Raw genomic sequence first — 14722 nt, 5'->3', positions numbered from 1 at the left:
CATGGTCAACATGTTTCGCGTCTATGGTTGGTCACTAAGTGATCCGGTGACGCTTCTTCAGGACCCACGAAAAAAACTTTGTTATTAAACTACTTCTCCTATATGTCAACAATCAATCAAGTGCACGCAAAGTCACTTACAGGGTAGAAGACAAAATATGTCTAAGTCAGTTGGTCAGTACAGTCGCCCTGCATAGAATCAAAAAGACACAAAACAGTTAGTGCCAGTGGTCAACACAGAAAAACAATGGAAAACAATTATAGTGACAACCACCCTTGGTCAGTGTATAATGAATAGAGATGAAAAGGTTTTTCGATGCTTACCATCCCATATTAGAGATTGGGCTCCCTAGGTCTGCGCTAGCATCAACCAAGGAGATCGAACTAGATAAAAATAATAATGATATGTAATAATATAGCACCGCAAAATAGTACATGGTGACGTGACATCGGAAAAGTCTGAGTATTTCCATCTGGATTGTATCACTGAATTCAATATTAGACACACTTGTGCACAAAGATGTATATATATATATATATATATATATATATATACATATATATATATATATATATATATAGTGTTTGTTAAAAAACAGTTATATGGAAAGGAGTGTGTTATAATGAACTCAATGGCAATGTCTCTGACATTAAAAAGTGTTACTGCCATTTGACTCCACAGTCAACTCGGAAGTAGATTACCTTGTAAGTATTTATAGGTCATATTGCAAAAAAACACACAACAAACACAGACCTATTTCATCTTGGCCCGTAATGACCTGTTATGAAAATAATGTGTGCTAATGTGCACTAGAGGAACTGGTACGTATTGCACATATCCATTCATTATTCTAAGTGGAAAACATGGTATACAACAAGGTATATTGCCGGATCTTAATGTGTCATGGCGGTCACCCGGTTAAAGTAGAGACACCATGGAAGCAATGAAACAAATAACTGGAAAGTTAAAGAGTCTCAACAAACGGGGACGCAGCAAACACCCTCCGTGACCCCTCGCTTACTTTGTTTGTTCCTCGGTGTATCAGGAAAACCTGCCCCGTGCCACGCGCCTGTAGACGACGTGCCGGTGCGGCGGGAGGTTATTTAAACAGGCGCTGTATAGCGCGTACATACCGGAACAAACCAGCTGGTTGTTCCGGGTACTGGAAATAGAGAGAGGACTAAAATCTCAGCAGCCATCTTGAGTTATCAAGGAACATCGAATAGTTGTCAGGTGGTACTGTTCCTGTCCAGGCAAAGAAAGGGGGGGTCGCTATGGAGGCCATCTTATGTTAGAAAATAGTGACATAAACCATTTAATGGTGCTAAAATAGCAAAATAACCGGAGGCACCCTTTCTTTTTATTAAAAAAACGATTCAACAAAAAAAAAGTGTTTCCTTATCATAATGAAAAGAAATGAATCATCAATGCTGGAGAAAATATTTCCTGATCTGTTAGAATCTCCTAACTGATTGTTTAAAGATGCATAACAATTCAGTTTAGAAAAAGGGGCAAGTAACTGGTCAATGTCAGTCTGTCAAAGTTGTACATAATGTAACTGGGATATAATAACCCTTACTCTTTCAATAATTTAAGATGTTAAAAGATTCCAAGGTATGTCATCATTCAGTCCTTCTTTGTGGGTTTTCAATCGAAAAACCCATCTCTATTCGGTCTTAAATAAATAGTTTGGGTTGTTACTGTCATATCTGGGTACTTGTAGTACTATCCACCACATATCGTCAGGGCCGTGTTTTGCATCTAAAAAATGTGAGTTGAGCTTCGTGGTGATGCGGGAGCATCTAATATTGCTCCGATGTTCGTTAATACGTAATTTTACTGGACGGGTAGTCATTCCGATGTATTTTAAGTTGCAAGGACAGGAAATTAGGTAGATACACTGACGTGTATTACAATTAGTATGCTTGTTCAAGTGCCAAGTCCCGAAATGGTTAAGGTCGATGCTGTCTATGCGTTTGGTGAGGGGACAGACACTACAAGAGCCACATGGGTAATGACCCGTAACTGGAGGTAAATTCCACAAAGTAGTTTGTTTCTGTGTATCGTTGGGCATACGAGGGCGAGTGTGGACAAGTAGGTCTCGTATATTAGTTGATCTTTTAAAAGCAAAAAGAGGTTTAGGAATTACCGTTCCACCACTCTGCAGTATGTTCCATCGTTTATTGATTAATTTTTTGATGGTATTAGACAATGGAGTAAAAGTAGAGACACATGTCAGACGTGTTTCTGGTTCTTTAGGTGTTGAAGTTAACAGAGCATCCCTATGATAGTTGCGAGCTCTCTTATAAGCTGGGTTAATGATCTTGTTCGGATAATGTCGGTCCTGTAATTTTTGTTCCAAATCACAGGATTGGATATCAAAGGTTTGGGTAGTGCTACAATTCCGTCGTAACCTCAAGAATTGCCCAAATGACAGATTGTCCCGCAATGCTTTTGGATGATGACTATCATACACAAGTAAACTGTTGCGATCAGTACTCTTATGGAAGGTAGTGGTGGTAAGTATGCCATTATCAATTTTGATCACGAGGTCCAAGAATGATACTTGTGTGAGGGACGAGTGGGCAGTGAATCTCAGGAAAGGGTCCAGAGAATTGATCCAAATAGTAAATTCGTCAATTTCATCATAAGGACCATTCCAGATAATGAGAATGTTGTCGATGTACCTCTTCCATAAAGAAATCTTATTATGGAATGGATTGGATGTTTGTAATATAAAGAGTTTCTCAAAGTTATACATATACAAACATGCCAGACTAGGGGCAAACGTGCTTCCCATTGAGGTCCCTTGAATCTGGTGAAATAGGGAATCTTCAAATTGGAAGAAATTATTTTTCATTGCTAAAGTAGCACATTGCATAATAAAGTGGACTGGGGTAGAGGATGCCCATGCACTGGCAAGTAGGGCGGATTCGACTACTTGTAAGGTAGAGTCCTGTGGAATGTTCGTATATAAAGCTTCCACATCAAGTGTGATGAGGGCTATTGCTTTATTAGATAAGTTGATGTTCTCAATCAGGTTAAGAACATGTGTAGTATCCTTCAAGAAAGTGCTTGATTCTTTTACCAGTGGTTGAAGGAAGAAGTCACAAAATACGGAGAGGGGCTCTAAAACAGACCCAATGCCTGATTCAATGGGTCGCCCAGGAGGTGGGAGAGTCCCTTTGTGTATCTTCGGCAGACAATAAAAGTATGGAGTCCTAGGGTGTGTAGTGTCTAGGAACTCAGCCTCCTTGGGGGAGATCCATGTGTTATTCCTAGCCTCTTCTATCATACTTCTGATTGTTTTCTGTAGATCTGTAGTGGGGTCATGAGTAAAAGGGGCATAGTGAATTCTGTCGCTTAAAAGTCGTAGGCACTCCTGTCTATAATCTGCGGTGTTCATAATCACAATCGCTCCTCCCTTGTCAGCTGGTTTGATAATAATTGATTGATCAGAGGCTAGATCTTTCAGAGCCTTATCTCTATGGAAGGTAAATTCATGAATGGTCTGCTGGGGCAGATGGTGTCCAAATCTGCCATGACAGCTTTTTCGAAAGTCAACACCTCAACAGGGAGGGAATGTGTGGGGGGAATGAAAGTCGATGGTTTTCTAAGGCCCGTATCATTGTTTCCAGAAAAAAACGGCCTATCTAAGAAGAAAAAATGAAGGCATATTTTCCTGAAAAATTGTGCAAGTTCGCAGTTAAGGCGAAAGGGGTCTTCAGATGGAGTAGGGACAAAACCCAAGCCCTTGTACAGGGCTGAAGATTCATGAATAGAAAGGTTTCTATTGGAAAGATTAACCACTAAGCTCTCGGTGGAGGAGGGGTTTTGCCCTGACTTTGGGTAACCATTTGAGGTTCCTCTCTGTTCCAATGGACCCGTCTGCCTCTGCCTCTCCTTCTTCCTCTTCCTCTGCCCTGGCCGCGGCCTAAAAAAGGTACATAGGGCAGCATGGGGCGAGGTTGGAAGAAGGGATAAGGTGGTTGCCAATAAAGAGGTTGGTTAGGGGGGTATGGTGGTTGGTTATACATGGGTGGGTGGTGGTATGTGGGTGGTTGCATCCCGTCGTCAGTGCTCCATCCATCGGATGAAGAACTGTTGCTATAATTGCGAGTTTTCCTATTTGAAGTTATAGAGTCATCAGATGAACGAGAATGCGTATCTGTATCGTAGTCCTCCTTAATATAAGGGTAGACTTTCTCACGATCGAATCTCCTGATGTCTTTTTGTAATTTTATTATCTTCTGCTGAGTTAGAAACTCCCTCGTCTCATTCAGTTCTGTATTAATCTCTAGAAGGCCACTTTTAAAAGAAGACAGCGTTATCGTTGTTTTTATGGTGCTTTCAATGCAGGTGATCTGTATCATAATCGATTCGGCCAGCCGCTTTGAAGCATTGACGATTAATACTAGCCAGTCTCTGGTGCATTTCCAAGCGATCTGTGCCCAGTCTTTTCTGAACGCCAGATCGTGTAAAAAAATCCTGGGTATATTGGCGACCAAGAGACCGCTAGGAGCAATGTTTGCTCTCAGATATTCTGTCATTATCGTGCCGTGCATGACAGTTTTAATTAAGTTGCGTTTGAGAGAGGAGAGTTTATCCCAGTCTGCTTGAGACCTCTATGCTGTTCAGCACTCCTGTAACTGGTGCATGTGGAGCCTGGAATGAGGGACTTTAGCTATACAACATGCCATTACGTCTAGCAGATGCATTACAGTTTTGACTGTTATCTGCCGATCAGGCTGAAAAAGAGATGGCAAGTTTTGGAAAGCTTGCACTATGGCTGGGGTAAGCTTTTTCCACCCACACATCCAGGATGGCTCCAAGAAAGGGCTGTACCTGAAGGGGCTTACGGTGAGATTTGGACTGATTGGTGGTGAAACTCAGACTATGCAGGGTGTGAATTGCGGTCTGGGTGTGTTCTAGACAGAGCTGCTGTCTGGCACTCTTGATCAGCCAGTCCTCCAGGTGAGGGAATATGGTGGATGTTGGTGAGCGACCACCATAGCCAGACATTTGGTGAAAACTCTTGGTGCAGTGGTAACCCTGAAGGGAAGTACCTTGAATTGACAATTGTGTCCACTTACCACAAACCTCAGACATCTCCGATGTGCTGGGTGGATGGGTATGAGAAAGCAGGCATGGTTCAGATCCAGGGCAGTCATAAAGTCGCCATTCTGCAAGAGTAGTATAACGTCCTGTAGAGTCACCATATGAAAGTGCTCCAACAGAATGTATTTGTTGAGAGAACTGAAATTGAGGATGGGTCTGAGGGAGCCGTCCTGCTTCGAGATAAGTAAGTAGAGTGAGTATATGTTGAGGCAGACCAGGGTCTATATCACTTTTGTCCAGCTCCCCATGAATAAGGCCAAATGTTTTTCAAACAATCTGTGTTGACGAGGGGGAATGTTTGGTGGTGTTTGCATGAGTTATAGACAATATCCCTCCAGCATAGTACTTACAACCAAATGGTCTGAGGTAATTATTGCCCCAGCAGGGCAGAATCCCAAGTAATCATTGCCTAACAGGTGCTGTGTGATCAGGGGGAAGTTGTAGGGCAACACTGTTTTGGGAGGAGGGTCCCCTTAGGGCAGCACACTTACCTCAACCTCTTTCCGTAATTGCCTCTATAGTAACCTCGCGAGGGGGACTGCTGTATTGCCTTTCTGAAGGTAGAAGAGCTATATGAAGTGGGGGTCTTGGATGTCACACAAAACTGTGTGCGCCCAAAGGAACCCCTGGGAGTCTATGTTTGTAGGCATCCATGGCCTTAGCACTCTATGTCCTTTATGATTTTCCCAAGCACCTCATCTACCTGAGGGCCAAAGAGATGCTGACCATCAAAAGGGACATTGAGTAGGTGCTGTTGCACTTCCGACTTAAAGCCTGAAACACACATCCAGGAATGATGGTGCAGCAGATACTAGTATTAAACGCGCAGGCAGCTATATTTGCGGCATCGAGAGAACAGCGGATGTTAGTGTTAGAGATTATCTTCCCTTCGGCCACTGACTGTTGCCCCTTCTTACAGTACTGCTCTGGGAGGTGCTGTATGAGGTCCACCATTTAGTCCCAGTGTGCACAGACGTACTGGGACAGCAACCCAAATTAATTCAGAATTCGCTAATGGGACACAGACTGCGCTGCCACTCTCTTACGTCTGCATTAATTTTCTTGCTCTACCGGTCAAGAAGGGGTGCATCATCTGTACCCTGAGTCTGAGGCTCTTTCTGGATCTATGAACGACCAAAGGGTCAGAGGTTAATTGGCCACAGATGTATCAAGGGTAATTAGGGGAGGCTATATACTTCCTTTCCACCCTAGAAGTGATTACTCTCGCCTTGAAGGGGTCCTTACACATCTTGGTGGCAGGCATGAGGAAACCCTTAACCATGGGGCAGTATTGAAAGGAGCGTTGGGTAGAGGCAAGAGTTTCCACAAGGAAATCATCCTCTTCTTGCTGCACATGTAGTTCTACACTGTGGAAAGTGGCGGCTTTGTGTAACACCTCATGGTACAAAGTGACATCATCAAGAGGTAACGGCTTAGTAGGGTACTGATCTAAGTCCAGGTCCGCAGGGGGTTCAGTATCAGTCATCCGATTGGTCCAGACCCTATGAGTCATGACGGTGGTCATAAGGGAGACTAGGACTGTCCCTACTCCCTGAATGTGAAGGACCTCTAGGTGAATGCTGGGGCAAACCTAGCTGCAAGACAGAAGACACAGGTGGAGGAGGCGGACGACCAGGAGGCAGGTGAGAGATTATCCTGTCAAGTCTGTTTTGCTTTTTGGAGGCTGGAAGTTGAGGCGGGCTGATGACCTCCTCAAAAGTCAGCTTCCTCTTGTGAGTTGCAGTGTCCTTTATTATGGGTGGAGGCTTTGCCAGAATCAGACTTTTGCCTGGCTTGGTATAAATGTGCTGTTGTCGAGAGTCCGGGTGCTCCTGCAGAAGTTCACCAATCAGAGGGTGCTGAGCTCAGTTTCGGCTGCTGAGCTCAGTTTCGGCTCCCACTGCTTTGAGTCGGATGGTCTCGATGCAGAACTCTACTTCAGCTCTGAATGTTTTGAGGCAGGTTGTCTCGGTTCCAAAGGTTTCGGCTCCAGCCCTGACAAGTTCAAGGGTGGCTGGGGATGTGCCTTTCAGGTCCAGAGCCGAAGCTGCGGTAGAGGCTTGGAGTGGGGCTTTGGCACCCAATGTGGCTTGAGCATTGAGTCAGTCTCAGAATCTCCATGTCAACAATGGCCGGATGGCAGTGGTGCACTGGAGGCCTCATAAGTAACATGGGAGCTAGAACATTGCGCCTCTGTGTGGTGAGTTATGGGAACATCCATACTCACTGCAATCTTCTGAAAATGCTGGGCTGGCGGAGGCTCTTTGGACTCGTCATCTGCCTCAGAACTGACGCTTCCAGCTTAGCAAGCCGCCTCCATTTCAATGCCCAAAGCATCAATCTCTTCGACATCCATCTTCCCTTGTGTCTCTTCCACCTCCTGTCTATGTGACATGGCAGCCGAGGCAATACGACAGGCATGTCAGGTCTAATCAGTTTTTTTGTTGCGAAAAGCAAGGCAGGTCAAACAGGAATTGTCGGCAGATGATCAGAGGTTGCAGACTTCAGGGAGGTCGAATCTTGGCTACTAGGCCAGATGCCTAGACAGAATCAGAACTGAGCCCTATCCATCACAGGACCATTATGTAACAGAGCAGTTAGGAGTCAAGGGTTGTTAGATCGACACATAGTCGAAATATGGGATGGTGTAAAACCAACAAAAATACAGGGCTGTTTGTAGGTACCAACGAGAGGACAGATCCGAGACCTGGTTAGAACACCACGAGGTTATCTAACCAGAGCTGCAAACAACACAACTTAACTAAACAGCAGAGATAAAAGAGTTTACCAGTGGAACAGATGCCCATGTGGAATATCACTAATAGGTGGAGCCACTGGACCCTGTAACTTAGAAAGACTTTCTTCGTAGAAAAACAAGTTGCACATGTTGAAGCACAACACTAGATGATGGATATATGCACAGCATGTGTCTCTATAGCTACAAGTCATGAGCATATAAATATCATTAAATTAGTGCTAAGACTAGGAAAAATAGCACCACTCCTCAATAAAAATGAAATGCTTATGGCACATAAACTGCCTAAAGAAGCATTCTGGAAGCCAAATTAACACAGTAGTGCTCAGTAAGCCAATACCAAAGTGTGCTTGTGAGTGTACCATTAATGTGTGCTTTGCCAAAAAATGTTAGTCTTCTTACAGGGTCTTGAATATGAATAATTTACGAATACAGAACTAAAAATAATTGTGACACATTTAGGGCACAACATTTTGTCAGTATCAGGAACCTACATCAATAACATTGCTTTCGGCACAGACTCTAGTAGCTTTTTAAAATAAACTACACATTAATTTTCTGCTGGCGATCCCATGTGGGTGCTACCAGGATCATTTTGAGAGAAGTTTGTCTGAGTTTGCGCACTAGGAATGGAATGAGTGGGAGAGGCCAAAAAGCGTAAGCAAATGTCCCTGACCAGTTGATCCGTAGGGCACTCCCCTTGGACTGGGGGCGTGGGAACCTGGATGCGAAGTTTTGGCATTTTCAGTTTTCTGCTGTGGCGAATAGGTCTATGTGAGGTGTTCCTCACTTTTGAAAGTACTTTTGAAGGACTACTCGGTAGAGTTCCCATTCGTGGACTAGTTGCTGAGTCCGGCTTAGCCAGTCTGCAAAATCGTTGTCTGTCCCTGGGAGATATTATGCCAGTAGATGAATGTGTGATGATGAGCCCACCTCCAGATAGTTTGTGCTAGCTGTGCACAACTAGAAAGGGCATGTCCCTCTCCTGTTTTTGTAGATAATACATTGCAGTCATGTTATCTGTGCAAATCAAAACAGATTTGTGCATTAAGTGAGGCAGAAAAGCTATGAGGGCTAGAAAGACTGCTTGAAGTTCCAAAACACTGATGTGTATGTCTGGTGGCTAAAGCCCCATGATCCCTGCACTGCGAGGTTGTTGAGATGAGCACCCCATCCAGCTTTCGGACACATCCGAGGTTAGCACTACTTGGGGAACAGGGTGTTGAAAAGGCTATAATTTGAGTAGATTGGTGTAATTCCACCACAGGAGAGCGATTTAAGCAGTGCGATCTACCAACACTAGATCCTGATCTTGCGACCATTGCCAAGATAGACATTGTTATAGGGGCCGCACATGAAGTCTGGCATGAGGGACGATGGCAATGCAGGATGCCATCATGCCTAGGAGTCACATCAGTGTTTTGACTGTGTACATTTGATTGACCTGTATGTGAGAAACTGTTTCCCGAAATTTGTGGACTCGTGCTGGATTGGGGTAAGCAAGCCTCAATTGTGTGCTGAGATGTGCTGCGACTACTACTAGACATTTGATGAATATCCTGGGAGCAGTTGTGACTCCGAAAGGTAGAACTTTGAACTGATAATGTTGTCCTGCCACTACAAATCTTATGTATTTGTGGTGTGCAGGATGAACTGGAATGTAAAAGAGGGCATCCTTTAGATTAAAGAGGTCATGAAGTGACATTTTTGTAGTAATGGAATTACATCTTGAATGGTAACCATGTGAAAATGTTCAGACAGAATGTATTGATTTAGTGGTCTGAGATCGAAAAAAGGCCTGTTTATTTGGAGAATGAGAAAGTAGAGAGAGCACACTTTTGTTCCTTTATATTGTATGGGAACAGTTTCTATTGACTCTTAGCAGTAGATGTTCTACCTCTGCTTTTAAAAGAGAGAGATGTTCTGTTGACAATTTTTGTCTGCAAAGTGGAATGTTTGGGGGTGTTGATGTAAGTTCTAGACAACCATGTTGGATAATGGATAGGACCCATTGGTCTGATGTTATCTCTGTCCATTTTTGGTGGTAAAATTGAAGACGCTCACTACTGGTGTGCAAAGTGGATGGGGAATGTGGAGGTAGTCAATGTTTGGCTGCAGAGGGTGTTGGTGGTTTTTCCTCTGCCCTTAGAGCTGTTTCCTCTATATGTTCCTCTGAAAAACTCTCTGGAGTAGGAGGAAGAAGCTTGATGCTGCTGCGGGCTGTATGATAAGTGGATGTGGTCCCTCTATAGCCACCCCTATACATTGAGGGGCGAAAAAAAGCCTGTTTGGCTGATTTTGTAAATCACCCATGGCTTTAGCTTTGTCGGTGTCTTTTTTCAGTTTCTCAAGGATGGAGTCAACGTTGGACCCAAATAGGTGCTCTGCATCAAAAGGCATATTGGGGACAGCTTGTTGGACTTCTGGGTTGAAACCAGAACATCTTAACCAGGCATGTCTTCTAAGGAGGATTTTGGTATTGACCCCTTGTGTGGCTGTGTCTGCTGCATCAAGTGCACATTTAATTGAATTATTGGCAATTGTCTGATCTTAAGCGACAATTTGTTGTGCATGTTTATGGTGTTCTTCTGGGAGGTGTTGAAAAATATCTTTCATTCTGTCCCAGTGTTCCCTATCATATCCTGCAAGCAGCGCCTGGGAATTAGCAATGCGGCAATGATTGGCCGCTTGTGCAGCAACTCTTTTCCTGCTGCATCAATTTTTTTTACTTTCCTTCTCTGGAGGAGGAAAATCTCCAGTAGCCTGGCTATTTACTCTTTTCCTGGCTGTGGTGGTGACAATAGAGTAAGGAGGAACTTGTGACCAGATATATAGTGGGTCAGATGGAGCAAACTTATTTTTTTATTTACCCGTGGTGTAATTATATGGGAATGCATAGGTTCTTTAAAAATGTGTTCTACGTGACGAAAAATTCCTGGTAACATAGGGAGTAATTGTATGTCCCTGTGTGTTGTGGTGAGGGTATGAAATAGAAAATCTTCTTCTATTGGATCCTTGTGTAACTGCATATTGTGATAGACAGCAAGCAGCTCTAGCTATTACTTGTTGTTACCCAGTGGTGTCCTCTGGAGAGGAGGTGTGGGCAGGATATAGATCTGGGTCTGTATCTATAATAGGATCCGTATCATAAGTATCCCAGGGGTCAAGGTCTTCTGGAACCTCCTCTATATCTTACCTACCATATACAGGTGAACTCTGTGGTGTTTAATGTTTCTCAATTGGAGAATGAGGTGAAGGAGAAAGAGGAGGTGGCGATGAGGGAGATGTAGGCAGAGCTGGGAGAGGTGCCTCTGCTGCAGATGTAGAATCTTTCTCCTTATGTTGCTTTTTAGGAGGAGAAGGTGAGGTGTCAGGATCCTCTTGAAAAGAAAGCTTCTTCTTTACAGGGATGGTGGGAGAAGCCACAATTCTGCCTGTGTCCTTTTCAATGGGAATTCTGCACTGCTTAGCATCCATAGTTTCTAAAATAGGCTCAAATGGAAACAATGGAACTGAAAAATATTCAGACTCAGTTGTTTTCAAAACAGAAATTTTACGCAATTTCGATACCATAGGGCCAGATGGTGTGCTCCTGCTCGGTGCCGAAATTTTCAGTGCTGAAGTTGTAGGCATCAAAGTAGCCAGTCCCAATCTTTTCAGATCCAAAGTTTTGGGTGCTTTTGTTCAGACCGAAGCAATAGAGGTTGATTGTGAAGGCAGAACTACAGTCTTTCTGGATTTCAGAGCCAAACCAGAGGGCAGGGCAGCCGAAGCTATTTTCTGTGAGCTATGATGGCCCAAGGGCAGTGGTGGTCCGGGGATCTATTTATGAGTTTCTTTACTGGTTTTATGGCAGGAGGAGGGGCAGTCTTTTCACTCACGACTTGCGCCAAAGTCAGATTAAAGGTCTGAGTCGAAGTCTTGGACAGAAAATATCCCTTCTTTCTCAAGCTCCCCTTGTGCGTGTTTATTCCCGAAAATATCTGGGGTGTTGTCTTACGTTGAGTGTGCCATTTCCAGCCTGCGGGCTCTTCAGTCCTGAAGTGTTTTCTTGGATCGAAACGATCGACACACGTCGCAGGTGGCTTCGTTGCAGCCTAGGGAAAGGCAAAGGTTACAAAGATGACGGTGATCAGTGTGTGAAAATTTGGCGTGGCACCGAGGACAGATCTAAACGTCGTCCGTTCCATTAGGGTTTCATATCTTTCCAACCACGTGGAGATAGGCCAGGGGCTAGGGGAGGCCTGCCCCAAAGGTATACAGTTTTCACCCGACTCGATTGAGATTATGATGTAGAACACGCAATACATTACAATACCGTTGATGGAAAGTAACGATGGAAAGAGACTTTCGAACCAGTTCGAGTGAAAACGGAGCGAGCAGAAACACGTCCAAACCAAACAGCAGAGAAAAAACAATGTAACAAAGAACTCAATGCCCATGTGCAGTCTCTCCAAGAAGGAGGAGCCACTCGATCCCGTGACTCAAAAACTCTTCTTGAAGAAACAAGCTGCAACACTCCAAGATGACAGGATAATGCACTGCATGTGTATCTACAGTCACACATGCCATCAAACACACACACACACATATATATATATATATATATATATATATATATATATATATATATATATATATGGAAAATGTCACTTACCCAGTGTACATCTGTTAGTGACATGAGACGCTGCAGATTCACATGCTGTGCATTATCCTGCCATCTAGTGTTGGGCTGTTACAAGTTGTTTTTCTTCGAAGAAGTCTTTTCGAGTCACGAGACTGAGGAACTCCTCCCCTTTCGGCTCCATTGCGCATGGGCGTCGACTCCATCTTAGATTGTTTTTCCTGCAGAGGGTGAGGTAGGAGTTGTGTATATAGTAAACGTGCCCATGCAATGGAGTAAGTATGTATGTACATAATGTGTCTAAAAGTGATATATATTTACAAATGTACAAGTTTTATCAACATATAATATATAATTTTCATCAATTTATAACGGCTACAGGCTCCCGGGGAGGCGGGAGGGCGCATATGAATCTGCAGCGTCTCATGCCACGAACAGATGTACACTGGGTAAGTGAAATTTTCCGATGGCATGTGTAGCTGCGATACACATGCTGTGCATAGACTAGTAAGCAGTTATCTCCCCAAAAGCGGTTGTTTAGCCTGTAGGAGTTGAAGTTGTTTGAAATAATGTTCGTAATACTGCCTGTCCTACTGTGGCTTGTTGTGTTGTTAACACATCCACACAGTAATGTTTTGTGAATGTATGAGGTGTAGACCATGTGGCTGCCTTACAGATTTCTGTCATAGGTATATTTCCTAGAAAGGCCATTGTGGCGCCTTTCTTTCTAGTGGAGTGTGCCTTTGGCGTAATAGGCAGGTCTCTCTTTGCTTTAACATAGCAAGTTTGAATACATTTCACTATCCATCTGGCAATGCCTTGTTTGGATATTGGTTTTCCTGCATGAGGTTTTTGGAAGGCTACAAACAATTGTTTTGTCTTGCGAAATTGTTGTGTCCTATCAATGTAATACATTAGTGCCCTTTTGATGTCTAATGTATGTAATGCTCTTTCGGCTACCGAGTCTGGTTGTGGAAAAAAGACTGGGAGTTCCACTGTTTGGTTTAGGTGGAACGGTGATATAACTTTTGGTAAAAATTTGGGATTTGTTCGTAGAACCACTTTATGTTTGTGTATTTGTATAAAGGGATCTTGTATAGTAAGTGCTTGTATTTCACTTACTCTTCTAAGAGATGTGATAGCTATTAGGAAGGCTACTTTCCAGGTTAAGTATTGCATCTCACAAGAGTGCATGGGTTCAAATGGTGGACCCATGAGTCGTGTTAATACAATATTGAGGTTCCATGAGGGAACTGGTGGTGTTCTCGGGTATGATTCTCTTTAGACCCTCCATAAATGCTTTGATGACTGGGATTCTAAAGAGTGATGTTGAATGTGTAATCTGCAGATAGGCAGATATTGCTGTGAGATGTATTTTAATGGAGGAAAAAGCTAGCTTCGATTTTTGTAAGTGTAATAAGTAGCTTACAATGTTATTTGCGGACGCATGTAGTGGTTTAATTTGATTATTATGGCAGTAATAAACAAATCTTTTCCATTTATTTGCGTAACAATGTCTTGTAGTAGGTTTCCTAGCTTGTTTAATGGCCTCCATACATTCTTGTGTAAGGTCTAAATGTCCAAATTCTAAGACTTCAGGAGCCAGATTGCTAGATTGAGCGATGCTGGATTCGGGTGTCTGATCTGTTGTTTGTGTTAAGTTAACAGATCTGGTCTGTTTGGTAGTTTGATAAGAGGTACTACTGACAGATCTAGTAGTGTTGTGTACCATTGTTGGCGAGCCCAAGCTGGTGCTACTAGTATTAGTTTGAGTTTGTTTTGACTCAATTTGTTTACTAGATACGGAAGGAGTGGAAGAGGGGGAAAAGCGTAAGCAAATATCCCTGACCAACTCATCCATAACGCATTGCCCTTGGAGTGAGGGTGTGGATACCTGGACACAAAGTTTTGGCATTTTGCGTTTTCTTTTGTTGCGAATAGGTCTATTTGTGGTGTTCCCCAGCTTCGAAAGTAAGTTTGTAGTATCTGGGGATGAATTTCCCATTTGTGGGTTTGTTGATGATCTCGAATGAGATTGTCGGCTAACTGGTTTTGAATTCCTGGGATGTACTGTGCTATTAGGCGAATGTGATTGTGAAACGCCCAATGCCAAATCTTTTGTGCAAAGAGACACAGCTGTGATGAGTGTGTCCCTCCCTGTTTGTTTAGGTAATACATTGTTGTCATGTTGTCTGTTTTGACAAGAATGTGTTTTTTGGGCTATT

The sequence above is a fragment of the Pleurodeles waltl genome, chromosome 6, assembly GCF_031143425.1.
Source record: "Pleurodeles waltl isolate 20211129_DDA chromosome 6, aPleWal1.hap1.20221129, whole genome shotgun sequence".
NCBI lineage: Eukaryota > Metazoa > Chordata > Amphibia > Caudata > Salamandridae > Pleurodeles > Pleurodeles waltl.
This window is presented reverse-complemented; position numbering follows the sequence as displayed.